At 40.4% G+C, this 23,162-nt stretch overlaps 1 long non-coding RNA gene across 1 annotated transcript; it reads right to left on the bottom strand.

Annotated features, from left to right (window-relative positions):
- Positions 1–1,931: 1,931 nt before the first annotated feature.
- LOC117522550 lies at positions 1,932–18,437 on the bottom strand. The gene is made up of 3 exons (XR_004564240.1): positions 18,426–18,437; positions 3,204–3,210; positions 1,932–2,020 (listed from the first exon to the last, which is right to left on the bottom strand). It is a non-coding gene; the product is annotated as an uncharacterized LOC117522550 (long non-coding RNA).
- Positions 18,438–23,162: the final 4,725 nt, after the last annotated feature.

Raw genomic sequence — 23,162 nt, 5'->3', positions numbered from 1 at the left:
ACCCGGTGATGGTGTGATGTCTGCGGTATTTCTATGGAAACGTTTTTGTTTTTTTGTTTTTTTAACTGCTAAATCAGATGAATGTCTTAAGTACAAATCTAACACAGCATCGGTAACAAATGCTGAATTGCCATTTAATATCAGAGGTCCAGTACTGTCTGATCAGTGACAGCAGCTGGTACGAACAGTGTAGTTGTACGTTTAAGTGCTTCCTTCACACCATTGCAGCCTCATCAAAAAAACAATTAAATCTCATTCATTCACGGCTTGAAGTCAAAAGCACGTCTTCAAAACATTTTCTAACACTGCTTACATACCTTCCACTGGAGGGCGCTAATGACTGTCTTCACAGCTTTTGTCAACTCACCACAGCAGCCACATGACACATGCTAACAATGGTGCGTCAGATCTTGATCACATGAATCCTTTTCATATTCATGTGATCCTCTAGTGGGGAGAATGGCATTGTGAGTCTGTTCAGGACACGGTGTGTCAGTGAAGAAGACAATGTTGGTCAAAGTGAACAAATGGAGGTGCAGACTGTGCAGCGGACTTCTTTGCCTTACTCAAGCATGGCGTCTTATGTGGTATCATGGAAACATGAGCCGTATTGACTTATATGTTTTTAATTTTCATTAAACATTAATAAGATTTAAAGTGGTTCAGCAAACAGTGTCTGGATAGTTATCAGTTAATAATAAAGCACCTGGTTTTTGTTTGGTATTTCTGTTTTGTCATTTGATGAAGAGTTTCAGACTCTGAAGAGGGAAGCCGAGGGCATACATAGGAAATCTGGAACAGTACTTGCACATATTAACCTAAATGTGTTTGTGGTACATGATGCTTGTTGAGACGTATGTAACTGGAACTAAAATAAATAGTCTACATTTCAGAGGAGTCCAGGTTTTAAGGGAATCCTGCTGGAGACCAGTATTCGAACAAACTGCACTTCAGTTAATTTTATATCAGAACAAAAAATAAATCATTTTTGGGGCTACAAACATCTTCTCTGGGGGCGGTAACTGTCAAGTAATGTGGTATTTTTATGAGAATGTGTATCCATTCAAGGAATGAATGAATTTATTCGATACACACACACACACAGGTCCAGAACAACAAAAAAAACTTACAAAGAAAGAAAGAAAATAATCCAACAATGCACCCATGTGCCCGAAAGGGTGTAGGCAGAAGTAAAAGCTTCAGATTAGAATATATATCTTTGCTGTCACAGAAATAACTTTTCGGTGTTAGTCCATATAAAATGTCCAGTCTTCCAGCTTGTACTGATGATTAACACACAGGTACTCTTCTTCTATTTGGACGGGGACATGATTTGTGTTACAAATGTTACAGGTTGTTCTTAATTAATGTTTGTGCTAAAAAGTGTTTATGCTGCTCTCTCTTGGACAAACATGTTGATTTATTTGTTTTGAATTAAATCTTTACTTACCTGATAAGTGGCAGATCAGGTAGCTCTGTGACATAGGAGTTGGACTACCAACCTCGACACTGGAGCTCAATTCCAGGTGTGCGCTTCAGGCTACGTGTCTGTGTCCCTGGGCAAGACATTTCACGTGTGATGTCCAAGTCCTCTCAACAAGTGGGTTCCAGCCCTGGCTGTGGAAGTAACCTGTGATGGACTGGCATCCTGTCCAGGGGTGGTCATAGACTGTCATGCACTTCACATGACAGAATCTGGAGGTGGCTTCAAGAACTCTGACTGTACGTACAAGTGATGATTTAATACATATGTTTAGAATAACTTTCCCCTGCCCCACCTTTTTTTATGTGTTGCAGGCAAGAGGAATGATGTCTAGATATTAACATGAAATAAAGTTGACCACACAAAAACATGAAATATCTTTGCTTCATGCTATCTGCAGTGACATAGATGTCAAAGTAAATTTTATATATATATATATATATATACTTGCCTAAACTTCCATGAAAGCTGAAATTACAATTTTGTCCTTTTAAAAAAAGGTTTGTGTGACTATGATACATAATCACACTTAAGAATCTCATTTGTGTTGGGATTGCCAGACGTGTTTTAATTTTTTTCGACAATATTTGCATATAAAGTGTTTTCATGCATAATACAGAAATTGAAGTTGTATGTGGCTTAGTGTTTAGTACTGTTGCCTCACAGCAAGATGGTGGTGGGATCATTTCCTGCCTGGTCCTTTCTTTGTGGAGTTTGCATGTTCTCCACGTTTGTGTGGGTTCCTTCAGGGTGCTCCGACTTCCTCCCACATCCAGAGACACCCAGGTTAAGTGAACTGGAAACTTTAAATTAACCGTAGGTGTTTGTGTGGATGTGTTTTTGTCTATAAATATCACCATTGCTCTGCGACAGACTGGTGTCTGTCCAGGGTGGACCCCGCTTAACACCCTACGAGGTCTGTCAAAGTAACGGTCCTTTTTATTTTTTCAAAAACGATATGGATTTCATTCATATGTTTTTACGTCAGACATGCTTGAACCCTCGTGCGCATGCGTGAGTTTTTCCACGCCTGTCGGTGATGTCATTCGCCTGTGAGCACGCCTTGGGAAGGAGTGGTCCCGCCCCCTCGTCGGATTTTTATTGTCTGGAAATGGCGGAATGAAAAGGACTTTTTTTCCATCAGAATTTTTTCAGAAGCTGTTAGAGACTGGCACCTGGAACCCATTCGAAAAATGTATCTGGCTTTCGGTGAAAATTTTACGGGCTTCACAGAGAATAAGGTCTGTTACTACAGCTTTAAGGACCCCTTTACGGATGCTCGGTGCGCCACGCTCCGAGCTGCGACGACACAGCACAAGCCACCGGACCATTTCTAAACGGATGGCTCTGTGGATACGAGACCGTCGTGTGCTCTTTCTCTGGTTATCACAAGAGCTGGACATCAGCCATTTTCCGGCAGATTTCACTTTTAACAAGAGATTTTGCCATGGAAAGCCGCGCGGAGGCTTCGCGCGTCACGACCGATTCGGTTTGGAAGCGAGACAAAGGAACACCTCTGTTTCGGCGTGTCAGAGGACAAGTTTGGACATGTCCAGCTCTCCACAATTTCACTGATACTTACTGGACTGGTAAGCATTGAAAGCCGAGATAGACATGTCCAAACTTGTCCTCTGACACGCCGAAACGGTGGTGTTCCTTTGTCTCACTTCCAAAGCGAATCGGTCGTGACGCGCGAAGCCTCCGTGTGGCTTTCCATGACAAAATCTCTTGTTAAAAGTGAAATCTGCCGGAAAATGGCTGATGTCCAGCTCTTGTGATAACCAGAGAAAGAGCACACGACGGTCTCGTATCCACAGAGCCATCTGTTTAGAAATGGTCCGGTGGCTTGTGCCGCGTCGTCGCAGCTCGGAGCTTGGCGCGCCGAGCATCCTTAAAGCTGTACTAACAGACCTTATTCTCTGTGAAGCCCGTAAAATTTTTACCGTAAGCCAGATAAATTTTTCGAATGGTTTCCAGGTGCCAGTCTGTAACAGCATCTGAAAAAATTCTGATAGAAAAAAAGTCCTTTTCATTCCGCCATTTCCAGACAATAAAAATCCGACGAGGGGGCGGGACCACTCCTTCCCAAGGCGTGCTCACAGGTGAATGACGTCACCGTCAGGCATGGAAAAACTCATGCATGTGCACGAGGGTTCAAGCATGTCTAACGTAAAAACATGAATGAAATCCATATAGTTTTTGAAAAAAATAAAAAGGACCTATACTTTATTGACAGACCTCGTATGACTGCTATGATAGGCTCCAGCCCTCCTGTGACCCTTAAATGGAGTAATCGGGTATAGAAAATGGATGGATGTAAATCTGGCATCCATGTGTAAATTTTATATTTAATCGAATTAATTCAAACATTTTTACTTGATACCGAACTTTTCAACAATGATGCTCCTTAGTGAAAATAAATTTCTACAACATGATCTCAGGCAATTAAAAATGTAAAACACTAAATAATGGAGGATAAGAACTGGTCCTCTGAGCAAATTTCATCACTTTTACAGCCTTTTTTTTTATATGAAATTACCGAAGCATATTGCATTCACTGGATTAAAAAAAAAAATAGACCCCTGATCTCGTAATTACGAGAAAAGATCTCATATTTACGAAAAAAAAAAAGCTCATAATTGCCTGATCTTGATTCTGTAATCATGAGATCAGGTGTCTATTTTTTTTCTTTTTTAATAGTTTCCGTACAATGGGCTTCTGTATTTCCAGTCCTTCAGTAAAGACAAGCAGGAGAATTCTCATGTCATAATCAAAAATTGGCTGATCTGTAACTACTGACACTGCACTGTGATCACACAGTGTGCGATCATCAGCTAACCTTAACCTGCTTCTTTACTGAGGGATTGGAAGTACGGAAGACACATATATATATATATATATATATATATAAATTAGGCACCTGATCTATAACTATGAGATCAAGATCTCGTAATTACGAGATCAGGTGTCTATCTGTAATTATAATTTTATAACTATGATTTTATAATTATTAGATCATTTTATAATTTTTTTTTATGAGACACCCGATCTCATAATTATGAGATCTTGATCGTGTAATTATGAGATCGGGTGTCTAATTTTTTTTGTTATCCAGTGACTGCAAAACGCCTCCGTATGAAATCATTTCTGAGTTATTGAATGTCCATAGTTCAGTTAAATCAATTTAGAGTGTTACAATGTTTTTATTTTTAGTTTAAGTTTAAAATTAATGAGTAATGTAATGAAATAAAAAAAATTATGTTTAAATTATTTTGATATAAGAATACATGCAGGTTGTTCCAGTGGACTCAGACTGAAAGAATGTTTCAGGTCAGAATATGTATGTTTCATCGCACTTCTGTAATGGCAAATGTCATCCTCCCAAACTGCTGGGAAATTATCCAAAGTTAATTTTTTTTTGTGACTGGAAACATTTTGTATAATTGTATGAAAATATCTGGGATTTTGTGTGTCATCAAAGGGCTAACATTAAAATAATAAATCTCAGCAGTTGTGTGCGTCATTCACACAGAGGGTCAAGCACACGTGCTGCCTCAAAGGTTTTACCGCCCAGAGGATTGTGGGAAAAGGCTGTCGTCGACTTATCAGAATGAGGCTGTGAGATGAGCGTAGGGATCGCGTCCCATTGATGTGACCAACCTCACTGTGAGGGTTGCTATGGTAGCTTGCGGATGGAGTGACTGAGAACAAATGGGGTGTGTATTCCTGCTCGTGGTGCTGCTGTGGTGAAGAGGGCTTTAATTGAGTGCACAGAAAAGGGGCTTTTCCGAAACAATGGGACGATTGTGTGCTTGTTCACTCAGAGGAAGATGCCGTGGCTGGAGTGAGCGCGCAGTGCACAGGCATTGCATTTCTGCACCACCTCACGCACACTTTGGTGTAGCTGTCAGCCTCAGCTTCCATCTTCCATATTTTTTCTTCTTCTTTTTCTGCTGGTGGGTTGGCTTGCCTTCAAGGAGAAATGTGACTGACTACCTACGAATCAGTGCACCAGGCTCTGAAGTGGTGTATTTGTGTCCGGTATGAGTCTTGGTGGACTCTGACTTGCACCAAATCAACTCTGACAGCAGGAAGTGGACAACTCCAGTCTCCCTCCCCCTATACAGGCTGAACCCTGCATCATGGGTCATTATATAACTCTTCTCGCTCAGTGACACACTGGGATTGTTCTGTGAAGTGTCAAAGGGGGGTTGTAAGTTAAGCTTTTCTCATTTCTTTTCTCCGTCACTGTCTCAGCCTGTATCCCAGCGTCCACAGCGCCTTCCTCTTTCCTTAATGCCTCTTAACTTGACTGGTGTACATGATGGCAAGCATATGCAGTCCTGGTCAAAGTTATTGACACCTGATTTTAAATGCTGCATGTCACCACACCACAGGAACACCTCATGTTGTGGGTGGCAGTCACAGAAATGGCCAACAAGTCCACCCTGATTTGATTAAAGCAACCATGTCTACTGCAGCCAGGTGAAACATGAGTGTCGTCTCTGTCTTTTCCATTTGCTGGGGTTCTCAACACTGAGGCACCTGCATGCTGGAGTATGTTGACAGAAACGTTCCACATGGCCAAAATATTGAAGCTGATGGTCCCTCGCTACACAAGTGATACTCTTCATCTGAGTCTCTACAACTGTTTGACACAACCATTCCAGCAGTACCCAAGGATCCAACAAAGACATTGTACAAAAGACCTCCAGATGTCACCTTAGGTCACTGTTAGCATCCATGTCTCACTACCATATAGTATGACAGGAAACACCAGAACCCTAAAGACTCACATCATAGTCTGTTGCATAGCTATTGGCTTTGCTAAGACCTCTGTCCAGCATCCTTGTGACTCCATAACGTCAAGTCAGGCATCTTTCAACCTTAACGACAGAGGACCCGGAGACATGAATGTCACTGTCAGGATAAGTAAACATCTACACAAGTTCAGCAATAACACCACATACAGCTACGCATCTGATGGCTGGATCCAGGAAGTGAGTGAAAGCCTGGATCTTTGTCTTGACACAGAACAAATGCTCTGATTCCTCTCTCAGCTGCTCAAGTACTGAGATGACAGCATTGTCCACAATGCTGTCATCTCCCTTTCTTCACCAACAAAAGAATCTAAGCCACTGGCTTTAACAAACCTCCATATCACCCAGTTTATGTAAGTACAGAGCAGCATAGGATCCAAAATATCCTTGACGAACCCCGGAGATTCTCACCCCACTCCCACTACACCCACACTACTTGTGTGTTGTGTTTGTGTGGTTATGATGTCCAGCATCCTGTTGGAGAACCTCCATATTCTCAGGATGTCCCAGAGAACAGCACAGTCAATCAAGCCAATCACTTTGGGGAAAAATCAACGAAGGCTGTAAAGAAGTGCTGCTGATATCCACGCTTGCATTCAGTGAGTACTTGCAATGCAAGTATGCAGTCAATGGTTGACTTGAACAAGAAAAATAAAGTTGTTAAATTACAAATGCATAGTTAGTGGCACACTGATCAATTTGAGTTATTTCCCTAAAGTAAGTAAGTCCCTTCAGCTACTCCCTTGATTGTACTTGGGGTCACCACAGGAAATCCGAAGTGGATCTGCATCTTGAATTGGCACAAGTTTTACTTGTGCTGGATGCCCTTCCTGACACAACTCCACATTACTACATGGAGAAATGTGGCAGGGGTGGGATTTGAACTGGGAACCTGCCACACTAAAACCAAGTGCACTAACCACTTGGACACCACCCCTGCGAGTTACTTCCCTAAAAAAAAAAAAAAAAACACAAAATAAGACACCTTTACTGTCCTGGTTCACATGACCTAAATTAATTAATCTAAAGTCTACTAGGCAATCAGCCAGGAACCTGAAATCAAGTGGTGGGCACAGTTGCGATAACCAATAATTATCAAAGATAATGTTTTCATTATCGGATTATCTTTTCAGATAACTTTGAAAACCATTATCGGACTACTTATCTTCCAATAAATTTTTGTCCGAAAATTTTTAGACCGTTAACATGGTAAACAAAGCTGAACAGCTACAAACATTTAAAATCAGTTGAGCACCTACCTATTAAAGGTTTTGTAGCAGAAGTGCAGTTCTGCTCTTTGCAAACAGAGGAGAACTGCTTCTAGAAGAAACCACTCTATTCTCTGCAAACAATGGAAAACTGGTCACAAAAAAAAAAAAAAAATCATTTAACCCATACTAATATGACGGCAATATCACCCAAGTCATCCAGAGGCATACATTTTTAACTTATGGTTCAAATTTTAACCAAACTAATTTCGGACAAGTTATTTAAATTGACATCACGTGAAGTTTTATAAAGTGAAAATATCAGATAAATGTTTTAGTTTTAAAGTAATGCGCTAATTTTAAGGTTTTAGTGTGCACATGCTGTGTCCAGGTGCATTATGGGTATAGGATAATCTCAGTGTGTTCACGACATGAAAAATGCATTTGAGACACTCTGATCAGGCTCCACGGATAACAGCATTAAACTCTAGTGCCTAAAACTCTTGTGAATATATTCTCTGGTTTTTAGACATTATTGTGTTTGCGTTTATTAAATTCCATGCATCTTCAAATCAATTTTATTTATATAGCGCCAAATCACAACAAACAGTTGCCCAAAGGTGCTTTATATTGTAAGGCAAAAGCCATACAATAATTGCAGAAAAACCCCAACGGTCAAAACGACCCCCTGTGAGCAAGCACTTGGCGACAGTGGGAAGGAAAAACTCTCTTTTAACAGGAAGAAACCTCCAGCAGAACCAGGCTCAGGGAGGGGCAGTCTTCTGCTGGGACTGGTTGGGGTTGAGGGGAGAGAATCAGGAAAAAGACATGCTTTGGAAGAGAGCAGAGATCAATCACTAATGATTAAATGCAGAGTGGTGCATACAGAGCAAAAAGAGAAAGAAACACTCAGTGCATCATGGGAACCCCCAGCAGTCTGTCTATAGCAGCATAACTAAGGGATGGTTCAGGGTCACCTGATCCAGCCCTAACTATAAGCTTTAGCAAAAAGGAAAGTTTTAAGCCTAATCTTAAAACAGAGAGGGTGTCTGTCTCCCTGATCCGAATTGGGAGCTGGTTCCACAGGAGAGGAGCCTGAAAGCTGAAGGCTCTGCCTCCCATTCTACTCTTAAAAACTCTAGGAACTACAAGTAAGCCTGCAGTCTGAGAGCGAAGCGCTCTATTGGGGTGATATGGTACTATGAGGTCCCTAAGATAAGATGGGACCTGATTATTCAAAACCTTATAAGTAAGAAGAAGAATTTTAAATTCTATTCTAGAATTAACAGGAAGCCATTGAAGAGAGGCCAATATGGGTGAAATATGCTCGCTCTCTCTATCGCTCTATCTTAAACGTAGCAGAGTAGCAGCAGACACAGATTATCTAGAATCTTGTTTTGGTAAGTCTCTACTGCCATCTCCTGGCCAGTAGTGTTCATGGCAGTATTCAAACTGAAGCTGGGCTGATATTTTCAATCACTGTACTCGGTTCCAGCTCAGCTGTACCACAGAACCACACGGTGTAAAAGTTCAAAGCGCACGATTTATGTTCTGACACACATTGTACGTTCAAAAACCACATGTTGGACTCGTGTTTCCAGAAGCAAAACGTAAACAGAAGTGTTACTCCATGTATACTAAATGATGCAGGACGCGCGATTAGCCTGAAACTCTGTGCGATCCAAAAAATTCTTGCACCAATGAAAAATCAACTGAAAAAGGGCCAAAACTCACACTGGCACCAGTAGATCATGACAGTGTTCTATTTGTTTTGACACCGGTTATATCAGATGGTTATCTAATTACAACTTGGCTTTTTTTTTTTTTTTTTTTTTTTTTTTGAAAATGCCTTTTCTTACAAATGAAAAATGGAATATTTTACAAAAAGCACATTTATCTGTAAACACCAACACATGACACACCTCACTTTAACATGTTGGTTTACATGTTGGTTGATTGGTTTGCCAATCAGTGAGCGGAGTCACATTTTACCCAGAATGCCATGTGTCTGTGTTTGTTACAAAACTTAAGAATTAGTGCATTATTCAACATTAAAAGATATATGTTATATCTTAACTTTGCACAAATGACAGAATTGACATTAATGGAGTTATACTATCAGTATTCATTTTTTTATACACCAAACCATAACTCAGCACTGCTTTATTTTCCAAGACCTCAGCCTGACGACAGCACTGTGATTGGGTAGAGAGTGTTGAGCTTTAGGGCTTCTCTCAGTTGCGCTTTTGTTGGGAGCCATGTAGTAAATTGGAGTTTCCAGCAGGGGGCAAGACACTCAAAGACAGAGTGCTGACTCGTTTGGGTTTGTGGTCACCTTTGATGCTTTCAGAAGCATGTACTGGAGACAATACTGGAATTTATTGGTTATAACTTCCGATACATTTTTGGGTGGTTTATTGTTTTAACTTTAAGTCTGAGGGGGAAATTTAATTTAAAGCATCAGTGGGCATGAACAACATTAAAAGGTTTCTGTATTTCTGTCTGTGGGGTGAGGATGTGGAACAGATTGGGAGTGGGGCTCAAGCAATGTCCAAGCATGAACCAGTTCAAACAGCGGTACAAAAATATGTTTGATTGCAGCGTCGGCTCGCAGCCGCAGCGACGCTCCGTCACAGGAAAAACACCTTTGTTGGAAGCCTTGAGGACAAGTTGGAACATCTCCAGCTGATAAACAATTTCTCATATACTCACTCCACTGAAAGCCATCAAAAGCCAACTGGATTTTAACAAATGGTTATCAACACGGAGGTGTTTTTCCTGTGCCGCCGCGCCGCGTCGGCTGCATCCCGACGCGCGGACCCGTCCGCACGTCTTTCATTAAAAAAATCTCCTTTAACAGTGGAATATCCGGATAAAATGCTGAAACCGACTTCTTCTGAAACGTCTCTGTTCTCTCACGACGTCCTGGATCAACAGAGCCTGAAATGTGGAGGTTTTAAGCTTGAAACAGGCTGATGACGCTGCCTGAGAGCGCTGCACGACGTCTCGCACTGTGAAAAGTCCTTAAAGCGACAGAATCACCTCAAAATCTCTCATCAGCTGTTAAAATTTTCACTGAAAACCAGCTTAATTTTTCGAACCATGTCCACTTCGATGTGTCTCACAGGTTTAGAAAAAATTTTGATCAAACAAAGCGCCAGTCTCTCAGCAACTTCTCAGACAAAGGAATTCCGATGAGGGGCTGGACGACTCCTCCCACAAGGAGTGCTCACAGGCGAATGACGTCACCGACAGGCATGGAAAAACTCACGCATGCGCACAAGGGTTCAAGCATGTCTGACGTAAAAACATATGAATGAAATCCATATAGTTTTTGAAAAAAATAAAAAGGACCTATACTTTACGGACAGCCCTCGTAGGTGTGTAGGGATCTATGTGTATATGTGGCAAAGGGTATCACTGGTTGTGGGGAAGAAGGTTGTGTGCTTCACCCTACCCCTTTTTGGACATGTTGGGTACACAGTAGGAACTTTTTTGTTGTTGTCTTCACTGATCTATCTTGTAATTGTTGTATCAAATGTTCGAAATAAACAGTTTTCATTCATTCATTCATTCAACTTTATCAAAGCTGAGTTGAAACTCACCAAGAGACTTGCGTGAAGCTCAGTTTGGATTTTGGGAGAGGGGGAAATAAAACCACAAGACGTCAAAAGAGCTCCAGGCTGAGCTGGATCGAGGTGGAGTGGTGATTTCAGCCCGTCCTGTAAGCCGCATGCTAACCCCAGCAGGTACTTGCCCAATACTTTAGACCTCCTAGGTATGCTCTTAGACAGTACATCCCGTGGTGCCCTCCATCCTCATTTGTCCGGATGATTGCTTCCCCCCAGATGAATGAAGGGATATCCTCGTCCTCCATCATCTGAAACTCTAGGAACCTACCAGTCAGAAGGTCCTGCTCCCTTGCTTTGTTGTAGGGCAGGAGATGGTTGAATCTAAACAGAGATACATTGGTTTGAGAAAAACTCTTTGTGGCAGAAACAGAATGAACCACTATCCCTCTACAGCCCAGATGGTAGCATCCATACCTTTGAGACAAAGTAGAGCATATCATGGAAGGTAGTACCATTTTTTGTCTGAAGTCGACGGACCTTGAATGTTCCAACACAGGGTCATGCAGTGGGAGCTTCGCTGTGGCGTACTGCACTGCTTTAACAAAAAAGTTGTTGATTGCAACATGGAAATTTTCTTCTGTGTCCATGGAGACATCCCCTGCCTCTACAAGGCAGTTTAACATTGTCCTTGTTGTAAAGCCAACACCAAGCTGAGAATCTACAAAGGAATGTATGGATAATTTAGTGCTTAGAGTAACAGGATACCCACATATAATGCAAACATGATATAAAACCTTTGTTTTTGTTACTCCTAATATTCACTTGGCAATTGGCTGTTCTCTTCCGTGAGGTCCACTGTGTCCACATTCACCCCTCTAAAAGCTTGCATCTTCAAGAACTTGAACATGCATTTCTTGATGAAAAACCTGATCTTGAATACAGTGGTCCCTCGCTATAATGCGGTTCACCTTTCGTGGCTTCGCAGTTTCGCAGATTTTTGAGTGCAATTTTGCATGCTTCTTTTTTTTTTTTTAACAGCACATTGTGTTCTGCGTCCTTATCAGGCGGGCCAGTCGTGGCACCAGTCGGCATCACCGCGATTGCTCAACTGCCTCCGATGCGCTTACTGAGTCTGCTGGCTCGGCAGCGGGCCACTCACACAGCCCCCCTGTCTGCTGTGCAGAGCTGCGGACAAGTCTGGCAACAAGTCCAGAGACTACGCTCGCTGTTTTGATGCGGAGCGCTCCACCAGCCCGCAAGGATAGACTTCTTGCGGAAAAATCCGCAGTGCCCCCTGCACGGTCTCGGTAACCGCAGCCGCAGAGCTCCGTGGCCATGTGGATTCTTTGCGGGTCCTGCATCCGTACCCCCGGAGGCAGTGAGTGAAGGGAGAGCACGCGCATTGTGTTCTGCGTGTGTCTTTATAATCTTCTCACCCAGAAGAAAAAAGAGAGCGTTTACACAGGAGAGAAAAGTGAGAAAATGTTAATGCCTGTTTGAGAAAAGTGTATAAAGTGTGGAGTGAGGGGTTTTACAGCCTTAAAACATCTATAATAATTGTAAAAAAAAATAACACTGACTACTTCGCGGATTTCACCTATTGCGGGTTATTTTTAGAATGTAACTCCTGCAATAAACGAGGGACCACTGTGCACAAAAGTCAAAATATAAGGTTCTCAAAAATATGGCCTCTCACACATTTCCTTAAAACATATACCCCCTTGAAAATTATCCCTATTTTCACAATAACTTAAGGCACAGGGCTAAAGTAATTCTAAAATAGCGAATTGAATAGAATAGTAGACACTAACTTTGAATATATTTGAGAATGCAACAACAATTTAAACGCAACAGCAAACAAGAGCAATCAGATATTTCTGCCAATCCAGATCCAGATCACCTCCAAAATGTAGTGGAGTCTTCTATGCCCTAATATCTATCAGTGGTGCAAATTTGGTGAGAATCCGTGAAGTAGTTTTGAAGTTATCCTTCAAAGACTATCCATCCATCCATCTATCCATTTTCTTCCGCTTTATCCAGAGTCGAGTTGCGGGGGCAGCAGCTCAAGCAAAGCCGACACATCCTCTCGATCCACACACATCTCCCCCAGCTCTGGACAACATGCCCAAGCCACCTCAGCTGGCTCCTTTCGATGTGGAGGAGCAGCGGCTCGACTCCAAGCTCCTCCCGAGTGACCGAACTCCTCACCCTATCTCTAACGGAGTGCCCAGCCACCCTGTGGAGGAAACTCATCTCGGCCGCTTGTACTCGCGATCTTGTTCTTTCGGTCATGAGCCAAATCTCATGACCAATCGATCGGTAAATCGAGAGCTTTGCCCCCCTACTCAGCTCTCTCTTCACCACGATGGTCCAATACAGCGACCGCATCTTTGCGGGCACTGCACTGATCCATCTGTTGATCTCACGCTCCATCCGTCCCTCGCTCGTGAACAAGACCCCAAGATACTTAAACTCCTCCACTTGAGGCAAGGACACTCCACCGACCTGAAGAGGGCAAGGAACCTTTTGCTGGTCGAGAACCGTGGCCTCGGATTTGGAGGTGCTGATTTTCATCCCAGGTGCTTCACACTCGGCTGCAAACTGCCCCAGTGCACGCTGAAGGTCCTAATTTGACGAAGCCAACAGAACCACATCGTCCGCAAACAGCAGAGATGAGATTCTGTGGTAGAAAGACTATATAAAGAGAAATTTTGATCCATAATCCGGATCATCTCCAAAATTGAATGGAGTCTTCCATGGCCTAATATGTATCTGTGGTTCAGATTTAGTGAAAATCTGTGCAGTAGTTTTGACATAATCTTGCTAACACACAGACAGATGAATAAATAAATAAATGCCAATGATTTTATTACGTCCTTGGCAGACATAACAACAAAATAAATGCAACAAGTGCTATGTACTTTTTCATGAAGTAGACAAACACAAGGGTCTTGCAGCTGTACAAGCAGGTTGAAATGTGGGAATGTTATCAGTGTGGAGTGGTAGAACAGGACCTGGATCTCCGTCATTGGGTCCTGAAACAATTCACACAATAGCATTGAGAGACCAGCTGATCAATTACATGGTTAATCCAAATCTTAATTTGAAGAATTCATAGTCTGGTGAAGCTGGGACTTTGAAGGTCAGAGCAGAGACAGAGAAGAGAAATGGAGGAGAGGAGAGGGGAGGAATGCGACCGTCCTTGCTGGAGTCCCAAGCTGAATCTTTAGACTGCATCAGTGGTGGGCACAGATAACCAAAAAATTAACTTCGATAACAAATCATCAGATAACTTAAAAGTTATCTTTGATAAAGATAAACCACCCAAAAATATATCAGAAGTTACAGATAACCGATAAATTCCAGTATTGTCTCTGGTACACTTGCAACTACTAACAAGCTGATTTTGAGTTTTAACACCACGATCGCTTTTGGAAGCATTAAAAGAAACAGCAGACCAAACAAGAAGTCAGCACTTCTGTCTTTGAGCATCCTGCCCCCTGTTGGAAGCTCCTGTTTACTACATGGCTTCCAGCACAGACACAAGCTAAGGAGCGCTATGAAGCTCACCTCTCTACTCAATCACAATGATGCCGTGAGGCGGAGGAGGTCTTGGAAAATAAAGCAATGCTGAGTTATGGTTTGGTTTATAAATAAAATGAGTACTGATTGAATAACTGTCATTTGTACAAAGTTAAAATATAACATATATCTTTTATTGTTGAATAATGCACTAATTCTGAAGTTTTGTAACAAACACAGACAAATCACAAAGGATTCTGGGCAAAATGTGCCTCCGCTAACACTGATTGGTTTGACTCATACATTATGTAAACCAACACTTTAATGTGAGGTGTGTCGTGTGTTGGTGTTTACAGATAAATGTGCTTTTGTAAAACATTCCATTTTTTTATTTGTAAAAAAAAAGGCATTTTCAAAAAACAAAAAAAAAGCCAAGTTGTAATTAGATAACCGTCTGATATAACCTGTGTCAAAAATAAATAATAGAACACTGTCATGATCTACTGGTGCCAGACGTTCAGTAAGCTGGGTTTACACTGTGTGAGTTTTGGCCCTTTTTCAGATGATTTTTCATTCATGCGAGAATTTTTTGGGTCGCACCGAGTTTCAGGTTAATTGCGCGTCCTGCATCGTGTAGTGTACATGGAGTAACAAGCTGCGTTTAACATCTCACGGCCACCTCCTGATTGCCGATCGTATGTTCAAATGAAAATCAAACCTGTTTGATATTATTCTGGTCGGCCGTTGTGAGGGTATCCCGCTGCTGAAGAGCTACAAGCGTCCAACCGTTCGCACTGTGCCTGTGCAAACACCGCAGACCTGTCTTGTAATGTTTTTTTGTTGTTGTTTTATTTTGTTTTTAAACTTTGATGTCTCCCATCGAGAGTTTTTGTAAATTAAGTTTGAAAAAAGCTTACGTTTTGCTTCTGGAAACACAAGTCTGACGTGTGGTTTTTGAACGTACAATGTGTGTGAGAACATAAATCATGCTCTCTGAACTTTTACACCGTGCGGTTCTGTGGTACAGTTTGAACTGAAACCGAGTACAGTGATTAAAAATATCATACAGTGTCTGCCCAGCTTCAGGATATACTGCCATGAACACTACTGGCCAGTAGATGGCAGTAGAGACTGTGTAAACTTGCCAAAACAAAATTCCAGATAATCCGTGTCTGCTACATTTAAGATGCGTGGAATTAAACAAACGCAAACACAATAACAACGTCTATAAACCCAGAGGATATATTCATGAGAGTTTTAGGCACTAGAGTTTAATGCTGTTGTCTGTGGAGCCTGAACAGAGTGTCTGAAATGCATTTGTCCTGTCGTGAACGTACTGAGATTACCCTATCCTACCCATAATGCACTGCTGGGCACACCATGTGCTCACTAAAACCTTAAAAATTAGCGCATTACTTTAAAACTAAAGCATACGAGTATATCTGATATTTTCACTTTATAAAACTTCAGACATGACAGTAATTTTAAATAACTTGTCCGAAATTAATTTGGTTAAAAGTTGAACCATAAGTTAAAAATGTATGCCTCTGGATGATTTGGGTGATATTGCCAGTGTATCAGTATGGTATTAAAATATTTTATTTTTATTTTTTTTTTTGTGACCACTTATGCTTTGCCTGTAGAGAATAAAGCAGTTTCTTCTAGAATCAGCTCTCTTCTGTTTGCAGAGGGTAGAACTATACATCTGCTATGAAACCTTTAATAGTTAATTGCTTAACTAATTTTTAAAATGTTTGTAGCCGTTTATTTAGAAATTATCGGATGAAAATTTATTGGAAGATAATTAGTTCAATAATGTTTTTTAATGTTATCTAAAAAGATAATGCGATAATGAAAACATTATCTTCAATAATTATCTGTTTTCAGATTATCGGAACTGTGCCCACCACTAGACTGCATATGAGCTTTGCCATCATCTAACTCGATGGAATGCCCCAGGAGTCTCAATGTGTACATCACCATTGCAGTCTAGAAACAACAGTGACAAGTGCAGGAGCTCACGGTAATCTAGTGCTAGGTTGAAAAGATCGATTCGCTGATTTTAAATCGATTCTCATTTTAATTCTACTCTTAAAAACCCTAGGAACTACAAGTAAGCCTGCAGTCTGAGAGCGAAGCACTCTATTGGGGTGATATGGTACTATGAGGTCCCTAAGATAAGATGGGACCTGATTATTCAAAACCTTATGTGTTATGTGTCGACGCAGATTGAGGAGCGAACCTGCGTCAGACAGGACCCAGCAATAAAAATAACCAGAAAGCGGTTCCATCAACAAAAAACAATTTATTTTTCACCTGTGCCTAAATAAATTATACAAAAAACCCCAACCCAATGTCCTTCAAGAGGAGTGACTGCTGGCACGCTCTCCAGTGTTCATGGGGAGAGAAGTCCGGTGCTCCTGGACTCACTACCATCAGACAGACACCCCCCAGGTGGACACGACAAACTGACTCTCTGTTGAAGCACAGAAGATGTGAGGTACGTTAGCAGTTATAGCAATTTCTTTCACAAAACACATGCTATCAGCAACACATCAAGGTCTGTACTTTTTATCTTTATGCACATGAGCAGCTTCTCACAATAAGTGGAGGATCACTTATCCTGCACGCCACAGCAGTGAGAAGCAAGCCACACCATTCCCATCACAATTTCACGTATACTATGTAGCAAAACATAAAGTTACTATCTACAATTAGTCCAACAGTTAATTACCTTTACTGTGTGCTGACAGCATGTGTCCTCACCCTTCCTTGCTTCACAGGCTTAATGTGTCAAACCCAGGTGCGGTCCTCAGCGTCTCACAAACAAACATCACAAGGTCGAGTTCCCGGCAGTTCTGCTTGGTTCACACATGCCTTAAAAGCAGAACGCCATCCAATTATCCGCTACAGCTGAAAGTCTTTAGGGCTGCACGTGAGCACCAGTCCCAGGTGCCTCACATGATATTGACGAGGGTGAGGATTCTTCAGCCAGCACCTTTTTTCCACAGACAAATCAGCTTCCATGCCACCTGAGGAGCAAAGAAAAGAAAACAACACCAAAACCTCCAGCCACACCCCCCAACACACAACACTTATGAGTAAGAAGAAGAATTTTAAATTCTATTCTAGAATTAACAGGAAGCCAATGAAGAGAGGCCAATATGGGTGAAATATGCTCTCTCCTTCTAGTCCCTGTCAGTACTCTAGCTGCAGCATTTTGAATTAACTGAAGGCTTTTCAGGGAACTTTTAGGACAACCTGATAATAATGAATTACAATAGTCCAGCCTAGAGGAAATAAATGCATGAATTAGTTTTTCAGCATCACTCTGAGACAAGACCTTTCTAATTTTAGAGATATTGCGCAAATGCAAAAAAGCAGTCCTACATATTTGCTTAATATGCGCATTGAAGGACATATCCTAATCAAAAATGACTCCAAGATTTCTCACAGTATTATTAGAGGGTAATGCCATCCAGAGTAAGGATCTGGTTAGACACCATGTTTCTAAGATTTGTGGGGCCAAGTATAATAACTTCAGTTTTAGCTGAATTTAAAAGCAGGAAATTAGAGGTCATCCATGTCTTTATGTCTGTAAGACATTCCTGCAGTTTAACTAATTGGTGTGTGTCCTCTGGTTTCATGGATAGATAAAGCTGGGTATCATCTGCGTAACAATGAAAATTTAAGCAATGCTTTCTAATAATACTGCCTGAGGGAAGCATGTATAAAGTGAATAAAATTGGTCCTAGCACAGAACCTTGTGGAACTCCATAATTAACCTTAGTCTGTGAGAAGACTCCCCATTTACATGAACAAATTGTAATCTATTAGATAAATATGATTCAAACCACTGCAGCGCAGTGCCTTTAATACCTATGGCATGCTCTAATCTCTGTAATAAAATTTTATGGTTAACAGTATCAAAAGCAGCACTGAGGTCTAACAGGACAAGCACAGAGATGAGTCCACTGTCTGAGGCCATAAGAAGATCATTTGTAACCTTCACTAATGCTGTTTCTGTACTATGATGAATTCTGAAACCTGACTGAAACTCTTCAAATAGACCATTCCTCTGCAGATGATCAGTTAGCTGTTTTACAACTACCCTTTCAAGAATTTTTGAGAGAAAAGGAATGTTGGAGATTGGCCTATAATTAGCTAAGATAGCTGGGTCAAGTGATGGCTTTTTAAGTAATGGTTTAATTACTGCCACCTTAAAAGCCTGTGGTACATAGCCAACTAATAAAGATAGATTGATCATATTTAAGATCGAAGCATTAATTAATGGTAGGGCTTCCTTGAGCAGCCTTGTAGGAATGGGGTCTAATAGACATGTTGATGGTTTGGAGGAAGTAACTAATGAAAATAACTCAGACAGAACAATCGGAGAGAAAGAGTCTAACCAAGTACCAGCATTACTGAAAGCAGCCAAAGATAACGATATGTCTTTGGGATGGTTATGAGTAATTTCTTCTCTAATAGTTAAAATTTTATTAGCAAAGAAAGTCATGAAGTCATTACTAGTTAAAGTTAAAGGAATCTCGGCTCAGTAGAGCTCTGACTCTTTGTCAGCCTGGCTACAGTGCTGAAAAGAAACCTGGGGTTGTTCTTATTTTCTTCAATTAGTGATGAGTAGTAGTAGTAAGATGTCCTAGCTTTACGGAGGGCTTTTTTATAGAGCAACAGACTCTTTTTCCAGGCTAAGTGAAGATCTTCTAAATTAGTGAGTCACCATTTCCTCTCCAACTTACGGGTTATCTGCTTTAAGCTGTGAGTTTGTGAGTAATACCACGGAGTCAGGCACTTCTGATTTAAGGCTCTCTTTTTCAGAGGAGCTACAGCATCCAAAGTTGTGCTCAATGAGGATGTAAAACTATTGACGAGATAATCTATCTCACTCACAGAGTTTAGGTAGCTACTCTGCACTGTGTTGGTATATGGCATTGGAGAACATAACAAAGAAGGAATCATATCCTTAAACCTAGTTACAGCGCTTTCCGAAAGACTTCTACTGTAATGAAACTTATTCCCCACTGCTGGGTAGTCCATTAAAGTAAATGTAAATGTTATTAAGAAATGATCAGACAGAAGGAAGTTTTCAGGGAATACTGTTAAGTCTTCAATTTCCATACCATAAGTCAGAACTTGTGTATGTTTGTAAAATAAAAATACTACTCTATCATTCTGGGAGGTGCCATCAGTCTTATAACCATCATTAACTGCCAATACTTTTATTTTTAATAATTTGCCAATACTTTTAATAATTTGCTGTCAAATGTCAATATAATACTAGTATTATGTTGAATAACTAGACAATTAGGTAATAGCTCAAAAACAGTTTTAATAACACTAACCCAAATTAATATCAGATCGAATTGAATTTAATCAAAATAATCGATTCTGAATCTTAAGAATCATAATCTAATCGATTCTTGAAATTTGAATCAATACCCAGCTCTACGGTAATCATCTCTGGGATGAAACTCTCTTAGTTGTTGCCAAATGAAGCGAATGATGTCACCCTTAACTGAATTGACAGCTGACGTTTTGAACTCTATATCTAGTCCACTTTCATAGCCAGACTGGTCAGTTGAGACCCAGTTATATTACGCCATATAGGAAACACCTCAGTTCAATGAATTACCAGTAAATATCCACATATGTGAATGAAACTTGTAGCAGTTAATATGCTTCATTAAAGGAAAAAAAATTAGGAGATCGGACCTGGAAGAAATTGAAAATTTTTTTTGGCTATAATATTGAGTGGCACCCTAATAAACAGTGCAATGATTTAAGAGAAAAAACAATATATTACTACATCTGTATGTAAACTATATCTGGAGGAATGAAATGGATGAATTACCATCCAACATGCTCTTGCGTTTGGTGCTAGGCTTGAACCAATAGTCCACATCTACTGCGAGATCCTCAATGTCGAACCCTGTGAACTGGAAGGATTATTTTCTTTTTAAAGAAGGAATGCTTATGCAAATGGGATAGAGTTCATAAGGAACACCAAATGAACATTTTCTTTCATGTAATAGTGTATGAGACATACTGTTGTTTCTTACGTGAGCTTGAACTACTACATCATCTTTATATTGCTATGACTAGACTAACTGAGCAACCTCTATGTACACGGTACCACCAGCAGAGGCATTGTTGCATGTGGCATGGGCAACCTAAGATTAGCACTGGAGGGTTTTCTCTCATCACCCTCGACTTGATAGAGCTCCTGTCTCCCATATTGACACTGGCATTGTCCACAGAGTGTCTGAAATGCAATTGGCCTGTCATGAATGTACTGAGATTACATCATCCTATCCATAATGTAATGCTGGGCACAGCATGTGCTCACAAAACCTTGAAAATTAGCACATTACTTTAAAACTAAAACATATATCTGATATTTTCACTTTATAAAACTTCAGACATGACAGTAATTTTAAATAACTTGTCCAAAATTAGTTTGGTTAAAATTTGAACCATAAGTTAAAAATGTATGCCTCTGGATGACTTAGGTGATATTGCCAGCATATCGTTATGGTGTTAAAGGAAATTATTGTTTTGTTTTGTTTTGTTTGGCCATTTCTCCTTTGTTTATAGAGGCTAGAGACGCTTTTTATAGAAGCAGCTCTCTTCTGTTAGTAGAGGGTATAACTGTCCATCTGTTACAAAACTTTTAACAGGTAGGTGCTGAACTGATTTTAAATGCTTGTTGCTGTTCAGCTTTGTTTATTGGTCTAAAAGTTACTGGACAAAAATTAATCAGAAGATAATTGGTCCGATAATGGTTTTTAAATTTATCTAAAAAGAAAATCCGATAATGAAAACATTATCTCTATTAATTATCTGTTATCGGATTATCGGAAGTGTGCCCACCACTGGATGCCGGTAATGCGTTACTTAGTAACGTGTTACTCTAATCTAACCACTTTTTTAGTAACAAGTAATCTAACGCATTAATCTTTCCAAATCAGTAATCAGATTAAAGTTACTTCTCCAAGTCACTGTGCGTTACTATTATTTTTGCATTGTGGGCCGATAGCAGCATTAAACTTGGTCCGTGGGAAGGGGTCGGGGTTCGACTGAACTGCCCAGTTTATGCGAGCTGTGAGCTTTTCATCCGCGGTTTTCTGCAGCAGCTACGACTCGTCCTCAAGCACAGTGACAACAGCACACCTGCACTGAGCTTTACAGACATTTTTATGCTTTTTTCTCCTTTATTTAGAATTCTGAGCTGAGCCACGCTAAAAACAGCTGATCCTCCTTGACGTGTCAACAACTAACACTATTTTCCAGTCAAATGCACCTAAACTCGCTTTCTGGGGACCACATGATTTGAAAACGCAATAAAACTTTCTTACCTGTAAATCTGGTCATGTTTTCTGCATAAATAAATGTTATCCATTCTTTGTGCTCAAATGCCAAAGCAGGGGCGAATCCAGATGGAATGGGGGCGTGGGCCAAGGATGTGCCCCCCCAACAACACCCCTAGATTAAAGGTCCAGTTTTGAAGCTGTTTTTTTTACTACAACTACTAATACTACTTATAATAATAATAATTTCAATAAGTAAAATGTTTAGAGATAATTTAAATGTTAGAAAAATGTTAAAAAGAATTTAATAGTTACATTTATAAACAATGTAGGTTAGAAATTGTAAGTTTTACTGTTACAGTGCTGTCAACAGTTAAATATGAGGTCAAGAAAGAAGTCTTTATTTTACTTTTTATAAAACAAGCATTTATTTTCATTGAAGTCAAGAAAGGGTGACAATAGTCCTGGGCTGTCCTCTGGACTCTCTGGAGGAGGTGGCTGAGAGGAGGCGGTTAGCCAAGTTCAAATCCATCATGGACAACTGCTCTCGCCCTCTGCACCAGACTGTAGTGGAGCTGAACAGCTCATTCAGTGACAGACTGAGGCACCCTCAGTGCAAGAAGGAACCTTACTGCAGGTCGTTCCCCCCTGCTGCTGTCAGACTGTACAATAACACTGTGAAATAACCGCATGCAATAATATGTCCACAAATCGTGGGCAATATTAATATGTCCACAAATCATGTGCAATAACAACTCATTTACAAATCCCTGCACTAATGTCACCTTATCACATCTAAACTCCACTTCACATATTATAAATAAGATGCTCCTATCTCTTTTTCAATCCCAATCACTTTATATATATATATATATATATATATATATATATATATATATATATATATATATATATATATATATATAAAGTGTGTGTGTGTACGTACATATTTATATATGCATATGTATATGTGTGTATATATATATACATATTCTATTTCTACCTCATTTTCGTATTTTATTGTACTGTTAAAAGTATTATTATTATTGCTTATCCTTGCACACACTGTTTGATGAACATTTTCCTCTACTTGCACCCATCTTGTGTGTTTTTTAAGAGCTGACATAACATGTGAATTTCTCCTCTGTGAGATCAATAAAGTTTATCTTATCTTATCTTATAAAGTGAGTTTTGGCAAAACAGGTATCACTATCATGTTGAGGTGGCACAGG

The sequence above is a fragment of the Thalassophryne amazonica genome, chromosome 12 (assembly GCF_902500255.1).
Source record: "Thalassophryne amazonica chromosome 12, fThaAma1.1, whole genome shotgun sequence".
In the NCBI taxonomy this organism is placed as follows: Eukaryota; Metazoa; Chordata; class Actinopteri; order Batrachoidiformes; family Batrachoididae; genus Thalassophryne; species Thalassophryne amazonica.
This window is presented reverse-complemented; position numbering and strand designations above follow the sequence as displayed.